Raw genomic sequence first — 11855 nt, forward strand, 5'->3', positions numbered from 1 at the left:
ACAACACTGTTTCTACAGGACTCCAGAACACCTGTATTATGGCTTGTCATGGGAAACTACTCTGGCCCTGGAAATGATTGTTTGTAATCCACCTTTCCCCCCTACCTCATTCCCCACTTGTGATTTATGTGTATATATATATATATATGCTGTGCTTTTACTCCAGCTTAGAGAACATTGACCATTCTGAAATTGATTAATTAAACTTCTACTTAATTACTGGAACTCCTGTCTCTAGGCCTGCTTTGTACAGCTCTGAGTATTTCCAAGTTAGAGACTGGCTCGGTAAAATTCTGCCATGGGTAAATTATACTCTTGTGGGTTTACTGATACTACCACCCATTATATTACTGGTTATTCTTGAAGAACTCCTCCAACTTCTTGTCACATGTATTTTCTCATCAGGGCAAAAGACCTTTCAAGTCTGAATTCTTTAAGAATCTCTGACTTATCAAGGCACTCTAAGTGCTGATTGCAGACTGGGTATATATTATATGGGGAGATGGGAAGGAAAGATAAGAGCAAGAACCTAAAATAAAGGAAGCTAAAGTTTACTGATGAAAGACAGACTCACTTTGAGAAACAAATAGAAATTATAACAGCATAGTAGAAATAATAATTCATATGTCTCTAGCACTGTTTATAAACAAACCATTTTCCACACCACTCTTTAAGATACATAGGGAAAACATTATTGCACTCATTTTGCAGGTGAAAAAACTGCCTATTGGAACAGTTAAATCATTTACTCAAACCCACATAGAAAATATTGGGGCTGAGATTTGAATTCAGGTCTTTTGGCTTGAATCAAGGTCTCTCTTTTCTGCTTCAACATATGGCCAGCCTAAGGGGCAATGATGAGAAGCTTTTGGGGGAAATTCTAATTAAAGATTGAGATTAAATTTCTAACTCTCTGAGTCTCACTTATACAAGAACAGTGACTTTCTTTTTAAGGTCAGCAGAAGTATGCAGTTTCAGTTTGTTAGTCTCTGAATCTGAAGTTATTGGATGTCACTCTGAGAAAATGGTTTTGATTTTAGTATAGATAACAAATTCTTTAAAAGTTATACTTAAAAGCTGTACTTAATGGGAACATGAAATTTATTGCAGGATAGAAATGTGTTTTTTTCATTAGAAGGCATAAGAGGAAAAATTTTACATCACCTTCAGTCTTCAAAAGAATAAAAGTAAGTAAAGCTGGAATTTATTTACCCTTGTTTTTCTTATGGTTTTTAAACAGCCAACCAGAAGACACTAAGCAAGCCCTGTTATAAGTCCTACATTGCAACTCTCAGATTGAAAGTGAATACCAAAGTGCTCCCAGAGGGAGAAAAAACTTTTTTTAGAATCAGGAAGCAAATGAAAAGTAAGTAAAATATAATATATTTCTATGATGGATACATTGTTAGGGTAAGAAAACAGAAGAAATGTACTTAGTCTTTGAGCAATTTCCAAGGAAATAGAGAAAAAGTTATACATTGAGCACTTCAGAAAATTACAGTCTCTATCAGACATTTTTGGTACAATTTCTGTTAACTAATGAATATATCAAGTTTAAATAAAAGCAGATACTTCAAATCAAGAAATTATTGTGATACAAATCAAAGGATTATTTTAATACAGTCACTGTTGAATATTTGACAATGAGGCAAGTTTTTATTACACATCATAAAGGATAATAATTCACTTTGCTATCAAAGAGTTGGTAAAAGTGGTATAAAGTCCATAGGGAAGCTTATATGAAGGGTATATTATTCTCTTTAAATGTCAAAGGATTTGTTTAAGTGTACTGTCAAAGCTTTAATTTACATTTAATAAAACGAATGTGATGCCGAAAATTACATTCTAACAATTGTAGTCTCGCCATCACTTTTCAACATGAGTTAATTTTGAAAAGTTAAAGTATTAGCTGGTAACAGTGGGCCCTGAAACTTCAAAACAACTCTTAGATATCTTATCTCTCCTGTCAGAATGGCTAAAATATCAAAACAGGAAAATGATAAATGCTGGAGAGGATGCCGGAAAACTGGAATACTGTTACATTGCTGATGGTGTTGTGAACTGATCCAGCCATTTTGGAGAGCAATTTGGAACTATGCTCAAAGGGCTATAAAAATTTGTATACCCTTTGACCCAGCAATACCACTTCTAAGGTTGTATCCCATACAGATCACACAAGTGGGAAAAGGACCCATATGTACAAAAATATTTATAGCAGCTCTTTTTGTGGTAGCTAAGAATTGGAAATCAAAGGGATACCCATCAATTGGGGAATGGCTGAACAAGCTGTGGTATATGAAGGTAATGGAATACTCTTGCGCTACGAGAAATGGGGATGATACAGACTTCATAACAACCTGGAGAATCCTATACGACATAATGCTGAGTGAGCTGAGCAGAGCCAGGACAACATTATATACAACCACAGATATATAGATTCTGTGAGGACCAACCTCGACAGACTTTGCTCTTCTCAGCAACACGAGGTACAAACACAACTCCAAAGGACTCACGATGGAGAATGCTATCTACATCCAGAGAAAGAACTATGAAGTATGAATGCAGATTGAGGCACACTTCATGCTAGCCTTCCCCCACCCCTTTTTTTTCTTTTTCTCTCTTTTGTTTTTGTTTTTGGCTCATTTTTTGGTCCTGTTTTTTCTTTCTCATGATTCATTTCATTGATCATAATTCTTCTTCATAACTTGACTATTGTATAAATTAATTCAATGTGAAGTTATATGGGGAAGTTATGTGGGATTCCATGCCATCTTGGGGATGGAGGGGGGAAGGGAGGAAAGAAAATTTGGAACACAAAATTATGTGGAACTGAGTACTGTAAACTAAAAATAAAAAAATTAAATTAAAAAAATGTACATAGGACACATGGCCAATAAGATGGAAGGCTAAATACTTTTTCACGACTTACAAAACATCTCCAAAATAGGAAATATATTCAAGAGACAAAATAATTTCAGTTGCCTCCATAGTCTAAAACATCAAGAATGATAACAGGTAAAAACCTGATAAAATAACATGACAGAAAGCTAATCCCTAACCTCTAACTTATTCACTCAGCACCTTTTTCTCCATCAGGCACCACTCTGGAAAGGCTACGCAAGCTTACCCACAAGCTTGCAAAAAATGTCAACTTTGCTCCCCTACTTCTTCCTTCCTCTCTGGAAAAGGCAAAGGCTTTCTCAGGCTGGTAGTGAAGAATGGTAGCATTCTATTCTATAAGAGGACTTGGCTAGAGAACTGAGAAGGAACTGAGGCAGGTCACCTATATGTGTCTGTGCAAATATGTCTATATGTGTTTCTGTCTGTGCACACACATAGATACAAGAGGCATGAAGCAAAGTGGATTGGCATTGAAGCTGGAACCCATTCTATTCTCCCAAATTTCACTTGTAGCATAGACCAAAACCAACAAAATATGAATTCCTTAGCTCATGAATTCCCTAGGCTGAGAAAAGTATGAAATCTAACCCTAGGGGAACTGCCATGAAAGGGGAAGGCAACAGAGAATTAACAAGGGGGAATTATAAAGGAGAAAAGACTGAAAAGATCAAAGGTCTCAGGGAGAAAATTTCTCAGTTAAAGACCTTGAGAGTAAACAGATAAACCAAGAGGGAAGAAATTAACAGCAAAGAAAATGTGACTTCCAGAGTAACTACCTTAATCTAGTTCACCTATGAATAGATATTACAACAGAAAGGAAAATGAATAAACACCTAAAAAAGTAAGGGGTCCTAAGGATTCACAAGAGAGCATAGAACCACTGCAGTAAGTTCCTGATTTGTTTAAAAGAGAAATGAGAATTGTGAAAACAATATTTATCGTCTGTATACTAGAAAAAAATGAAGAATAGGGGAAAAAAAACCTTACATGATAACAAACCTTAGGGATAGTTGGCCAAGATGGCTGAGTATAAGCAGCAGTCCAGCTGAACTCTTCCAACACTGCCCTCCAAAAACTTTCAATTAATATCTCAAATTGAATTTTGGAATGGCAGAGCCAACAAATGGTCAGACTGAGGCATTTTTCTAGTCAAAGATAACTTAGGGTGGCAGGAGAGATCTGTGACACAAGGTTAGGAGCTAACCTGGAGAACACATGACAGCAGCACCAGTGGTGGGCCTTTGAGCCAACTATGATAGTGTAAGCCATAGTAACAGCTTTGGGAATACTCAGCTCAGAGATAGTAAGGGGAAGGGAAAATTAGAAAGAGATTATAGCAGACCTTCTGGTAACACTAGGTGCAACTGGCACTGATTGACAACACTATTGCCCCTAAACAATTGTAGGTCATCTTTCCAGGGTGGAGAGGACCACTTCTTGTCAGTTACAAGGCCGTGGGTCCCTGGTCACAGCTCCAACGTAGAAAGGAGTGCTAGTGCTTGTGGCTGCTGGAGAGTAGGTGACCTGCTTACAGTTCCAGAGCCAAGAGGAACACTAGCACCTGTGGCTGCAGGGGATCAGGAGCACTTTCTGGGTAAATACCTGTGTGCATACTGTGAGAGCAGTGACCACACCTCTCACTCAGAAGCAAAGAAAACTTGCAGACCCTCCAGAACTAGATCTGAAAACATCAGCACAAAAAAAGCCCAAAGCTTGCAACAGTGTCTCCCATATCCCCAGTGAGCAAAGCAAAACATTAACATATAAAGTTCAAAGTTAAGAAACAAACTGGAAAAATGAGCAAAGAACCAAAAAAAGTGAACTTGACTATAAAAATTTGCTATGGTGACAGAGAAGACCAACACATAAACTCAGGAGAAGACAACAATGTGAAAACAACTAAAAGCAAAGATAGAAAGGAAATGCTAATTAGACACAAGCCCAACAAGAATTCCTGGAAAAGTTCAAGGAAGAGATAAAAGGACAGAGAGGAAAATTGGAAAAGAATTGAGATCAAAGCAAGAAAATTATGAAAAGAGAATTAATAGCTAGTTTTTTTTAAAGGCACAAAAACACTGAAGAAAACAACACCTTAAAGACAGAATTGGCCTAATGGTAAAAGAGGCACAAAATTCACCAAAGAAAAGAACTTCATAAAAAGTAGAATTGATAAAAAAAACCCTCTTAGCTAGCATCCCACACCTATCACTTTGGCTTATTTGACAGAAAAGGAAGATGTCAAATGTTGCAGGGGGTGTGGGAAAATTAAGACAATAATGTCTTTTGGTGACATTGTATACTGAATCAACCATTTTGTAGAGCAATTTGGAACTAGGCACAAAGGGCTATAAAAACCCTTTGTCCCAGAAATAACACTACTAGGTTTGTATTCCAAAAAGATGAAAATAAAGCAAAAGGACCTGTCTGGACAATAATATCTGGAGGAATCTTTCTTTGTAGTGGTAAAGAATTGGAAATTGAGGGGATGTCCATCCATTGGAAAATTGCTGAACAAGTTGCTGTATATGATTGTGATGGACTGCTATCATGCTACAAAAAATGATGAGCAGGATGCTCTCAGGAGAACCTGGCAAGATTTACATTAACTGATAGAAAGTGAAATGAGTACAGTATACAGTAACAGCAATAATGATTTATCTATTCTCAGCAGTACAATGATCCAAGTCAATTCTGAAGCACTTGTGATGAAAAAGCTATCCATCCCCAGGGCAGGGGGTGGGGGGGCTAATGGATTCTGAATGCAGATGAAAGCATCCTTTTTCTTTACTTTCTTTCTTTTTTTTTCTTTTTTGTCTGTATTTTCTGTAATTACATGACTAATGTGGAAATGTTTGCATCATTGCAAATTTATGACATATCAAATTGCATGCCCTTTCAATGATGAAAGGATGAGGGTAGAGAGGGAAGAAGGGAATTTGGAAGTCAAATGTTTTAAAAGGAGAATGATAAAAAACTGTTTTTACCTGTAATTTAGAAAAATCTAATTTAAATATGGAGTTATTGGGCTACCTGAAAACCGTGATAAAAATAGAAAGAGCTTAGAACTCATATTTCAAGAATTTGTAAGGGTAAATTTTACCAATGTATTATATCCAAAGGGTAAAAAAGAAATTGAAAGAAATCCAGGATCCCCCTAAAAATGTAAACTCTCAGGACTATCCAGAGATCCCAGGTGAGGGATAAAAGGTTGCAAATAGCCAGAAAAAAATACCATGGAGCCAGTCAGGATCACACAAGACTTAGAATACTCCATGTTAAAGAATGGAGAATTTGGAATGTGATGTTTAGAAGGCAAAGGAGATAGGATTACAACCAAAAATGTCCTACCCAGCTAAACTTGGTATAAACCTTCAAGGGGAAAAATGGATATTTAATGAAATAGAGGACTTCTCAGCATGCCTGATGAAAAGATCAAAGCTGAATGGTAAATCTGACAGTCAGACACAGGACCCAAGAGAAGCATAAAAAGGTAAACATGAAAAAATATCATAAAGGATTCAATAAGGTTAAATTACTATATATTTTAATAAACTATATATTATAATTTGGTATTATTTATTTATTATAGTATTTTATTATATTATATCATACACATTATATATAGTACTATATGATAGTATTATATGATATTATATATGATAAAATATATATAGTACATATTATATTATAAACAATATTATTTACTATAGTATATAGAGTGTTCCATTAAAATAGTATGTTTTAATATACTATATATGTTATCATTTATTTACTATATGGAAACATAATGCGTGTAACTCTGAAGAACTTTATCATTATTAGGGCATTTAGAGAAAGTCTACATTGACATATGTATATAAATATATCACGTGAAATGATCTCCAAAGAAATAGAGGGATAAGAAAGAGGGATGCACTAGGGTGAGGGAGATATAGAAAGGGAAATTTTCCTCACATAAAAGAAGAATGTAAGAAAGGGCTTTTATAGTGCAGGGGAAAATAGGAGTGTAGGAAAATGCTTGAATGTCACTCTCATCAGAATTAGTTCAAAGATGGAAGAACGTAAATACATACTGAGTTTGGTATAAAAATCTATCTTACCCAGCAGGGAAAGGGGATAAGGCAAGGGGATAAGAAATACATAGTTGGGGGGAGAAAGGTGATAAGTGAGAAGGTCAACTAAAAGAGGCAGTGGTTTGAAGCAAGACAGACTTTTGAGGAAGCAAAAGATAAAAAGACACATAGAAGGGTAAATAGAAGGAAATAGGATAGAGCAGAAAAGACCATTGGTAAAGATAATTTTGAATGTGAATACGATAAGCTCTCCCAGAAAATGGAAGCAGATAGTGAATGGATTAGAAAAAAATCAAACAATATGTCATTTAGAAAAGAGACTTACTTGGAAAAAAAAGACAGTGAGAGGTAAAATAAAGGGGTTGAGCAGAACCTAGTATGCTTCAGCTGAAGTCAAAAAGGCAGGGGCAGCAATCACAGTCTCAGACAAATCAAAAGCAAAACTTCACCTAATTAGAAAACATAATCAGGGAAACTACATTTTGCTCAAAAGTACCTCAAACGATGGAGTAATATCAGTTTTTATAGCAAGTTTTTCTGATAAAGGCCTCATATCTCAAATACATAGGAAATTGAGTCATGTATTTAAAAAAAAGCTATTGCCCATTTGATAAATAGTCAAGGAATATGAACAGGCAGTTTTCAGAAGAATAAATCAAAGTTATCTATAGTCATATGAAAAAATGCTCTAAATAACTATCAATTAGAGAAATGAACATTTAAAAACTCTGAGGTATCTCCTCACACCTATCAAAAATGCCATGTTGGAGGGGACAAGAGAAAATAAGCAGACTAATAGGTACTGGTAGAGTTGTGAACTGGTCTAATCATTCTGTAGAACAATTTGGTACTATACCCGAAGGGCTATAAAATTGTGTAATCCTTTTATCCAGTAATAAAACTATTAGGTCTATACCCTAAAGTCATCAAAGATAAAGGAAAAGAACTTATGTGAACCAAAATATTTATGTCAGCTCTCTTTGAGTAGATGCTCATCAGTTGGAGAATGGCTAACCAAGTTAAGGCATGTGATTATGACATAGCACTATTGTGCTATCAGAAATGACAAGGGAGTTGGTTTCAGAAAAATTCATAGCAAAACCTATATGAATTTATGCAAAGTGAAGTGAAAAGGTCTGGGACACGTTTCAGTACAATAACAGCAATGTTGCAATGATTATCAACTGTAAAAGACTTGGTATTTTGATCGATAAAATAATCCAAGGTGCTACCAAAGAACCTGTGATGAAAAAATGCTATTTACTGCCAGAGAGAAAACTGATGAACTTTGAGTGCAAATTGAAGTGTATTTTTTTCTTCTTTTGCCTTTTTTGTTATATACGTAATATTTAAAGATGTTTTGTGTGATTTGACGTGTAAAATTGATGTCATTTTGCTTGCCTTCTCAGTGTTTGGGATAGCAGTGGAAGGAAGAAAATTTGTAACTCAAAATTAAAAAAAGAAAAGAATGTTAAAGACAATAAAACATAATTTATTTTTATAAAAGCAAACTTTAACAAATAAACAAAAAAGAAAACAACTTATTGATAATGCAAATATACAAAAGTGAAGGATGACCTGGAGGAAGAGGAGCATATTGTAAGAAAGCATGATTTCCGTGTACGTAAAACATGTGGATTCTGAAAACAGATGGTTAGAAACAACTTAAGGATCTGAGACCTCCAAAAATAACATTTCAAGGGGAAAAATAAAAACCACAAGGCAGAAAAATAATACAAGAAATTACAGACATGAACAAAGAAGATGAAGGGCTGATTGAAAGAATAAACATTGAATTCAGAAAAAAATGACAATAAACAATGCTTCAAACTCAAAAGACACATGAGAAAGACCTTCAGATACAAAGGATATGAAATGTGAATAAATCACAACGATTTTGCACTTAACAAACCACAGCAGGTAAAGGAATAATGTGTTGAACCAAGTGTCAGGATAGCTGCAGGTAAAATCCAATCTCAGCAACTTGCTAGTTCTTTTACACTTCCAGGTCAATTAACCTTTGCCTCATTTTCTTCATGTTACCTAGAGAAGTGCTTGATTCTTTGAATGTGAAAAGCTGGCATTTGAGTATTGTCTAGGGCAAAAAAGTATTAAGCATTTAATTTCCCCCAAACAGAAACACCTCATTGACTATTTCCTAAGCTGCCATTTCCCACTCCACCCCAAGATACTTAATTGTGGAACATGATTCAGAATTTTGAAGCCCCACCTATAGAATAAAGTCTAGAGCCTGGTTGATAATTTGTTATCTTATCTGTTATTATTGTTTTATAATCAATATTTTTGCTATGCTCCAAAAACATGGGAGGAAAGGGAGCTATATTCTTGACCAGACTTCTTGCAAAAGGGTGGGTCATTTCTTGTCTCTCCTTATTATTTAAAATGATAAAATGTAGAGCTAGAAGGTCCTGAATTAAAGAATAACCCAGTTGAAAGGCGCTTCACAGGCAATTTAATTCACCCTCAACATGAATATGAATCCCCATAACAATATTCCAAACAAGTGATCACTCAGAGTCTTCTCAAATACCTCCAGGTAATGGAACTCATTATTTCCTGAAGGGGTACATTCTTTTTTTGTGTTAGTTGTCATTATTAGGAAATTTTCCCTTAAATAAAATCTAAATTGGCCAATTTCAACTTCCATATATTGTTCTGAGTTCTCCTTTTGGCCAAGCAGAATAAATCTACTCTTTTTTCCAAACAGGAAGGTGGGTCTTCTCTCTAGCTCAAATATCCTTAATTCTTTCAACCAGTCATCATATGGCATGATCCTCATACTCTTTACTATCTTATTTTCCCTCCTTTGAATTATTTCTAACCTATCAATATCTTTTTTTTTTAATTATGTAGTGCCTATGACCTAACCTATTCCAGACATGATTTGTTCAGGACAGGCACCAGTGGGCCTCTTTCTTCACTAGTTCTGGTCATTATTCCTCTCTTAGATTTTGTTTACTGGTTTTGGTTGTCATCATACTTTTGACTTATGTTGAACTTTCAGTACTAAAACCCCAGATTTTTTTCAGATGAACTGCTCTTTAGTCAAGCCACACCCGCTTTGTATCTATAACATTGTTTTTTTTTGAAACCTAAGTTTTAAACTTCATTCATCTCTATTAAATTACAAATAATTAAACATGGTTAATTTCTCTAAAGAAGAAAGCTCTTTTTTTTTGGTTTCTGATTCTGTTGTCTAAGTAACCTGTCAGATTTATATCATGTGAAAGACTAAGGCATTTTTATCATTAATAAAGTTATTGATTAAAAAAAAGTTAGATAGCAATGGGAATGGAAACAAACCTGAAATAACTTTGCAATGAGTGTCTCTCACAAAGGTATCATATTCAAGATACATAAGGAAAGAATTCAAATTTTTAAGAATAAAAGCCATTCCAAAAAATATATCCATGATACAAGTACATGAACAGGAAGTTTTCAAATTGAATTCAGGCTATCAATGACAGATGAAAAAATTCTCCAAAGCTCTGATAATCAGAGAAGTGAAGATTAAAGCAACTCTGAGTTTCTACCGCTCATTCATCAGGTCACCGGTGATGAACTCCTCCCTCACACAAAAATTTTAAAAAAGCAAAAAATAAAAAATTACCAATCTTGAAGAGGCTGTAGGAAAACAAGCATGAAGATGCACTATTGTTGAAGACATAAATTGATCCAGACATTAGGCAAAACAATTTTGAACTAAGTTTAAAAAGTCACGAAACTATACATACCCTCTTATCCAGATATGCAACTACTAGGTATATACCCCAAAGAGACCAAAGAAAGAAGAAAACTTACATGTAAATATATATACAGGAACTTTTTCACCTAGTAAGAACATTGAAACTAAGTGAGTGTGCCTTCTATTTGAAAAAGACTAAACAATTTGTGTCATAAGACTATAATCAGTATTATTGTATGATTAAGAAATTACAAAATGGACAGTTTCAGAGAATATCTATATGAAATGATCTAGAGTGAAGTGAGTGTAATCATGAAAACAATCTGTAAAATGACAACATTATGAAGAAAAAGAACTTTGAAAGTGACTATAATTCTGATTTGTGATTTATATGACATACTACTTGCTGTATAATGTAATGATACACTACAGTTTCAGAAGACCAAAGATGAAGTATGCAACCTACTTCATAACAGAGGGATGATGAAGTCGAAATACAGAGTGAGCCATACACATTTTGACATGAACAATGAAGGATTTGCTTACCTTGATTATGAATATTTGTTATTAGGGTTTTTTGCTCTTTTTATCTTTGTTTTATTTTGTTTAATTGGCAAGGGGAGTAGAAAGGCAAGAGGTTAAAAGCTTATTAATTTTAACAACAACGGGGGGCGGAGCCAAGATGGCCGCATGAAGGCAGTGTCTTACCGGAGCTCTCTCACAAGGTTTGTCAGATTCCCATAAAAAAGTGAATTTGAGCAGATTTGAGAGAGTCAGAAACCGCGAGCAGTGTGCGTGGGGCAAATTTCCGAGCCGGGAGAGTCTGAAAGGCCGGGGGAACGAACCTGCAGGCTCGGAGAGTGCTCGGTGCGGAGCTGCTCCAGACCAAGGCGGAAGTGGCCGGCTGGGAAATCCACGTGGGAGACGGGCTGGGAGAAAGTTGGGCGCCCGAAACCGGCAGAGATCCCCAGGCCTCCCAACACAGGACGGCAGTCTGTGGGAGCGACGAGAGGCAGCGCAACGCCACCAGCCGTGAAAACACCCAGTCCGGACACTTGCAAAACCCAGGAACTCGGCTTCTTGAACTTCCGGAAGACTCAATGGCCAGGTAAACGGCTCTAACCCCTCCCCCCCTCACCCAGAGAATTCCTCGGGGGAAAAAAAAAAAAAGAGAA

Source organism: Trichosurus vulpecula, chromosome 3 (assembly GCF_011100635.1).
Source record: "Trichosurus vulpecula isolate mTriVul1 chromosome 3, mTriVul1.pri, whole genome shotgun sequence".
NCBI lineage: Eukaryota > Metazoa > Chordata > Mammalia > Diprotodontia > Phalangeridae > Trichosurus > Trichosurus vulpecula.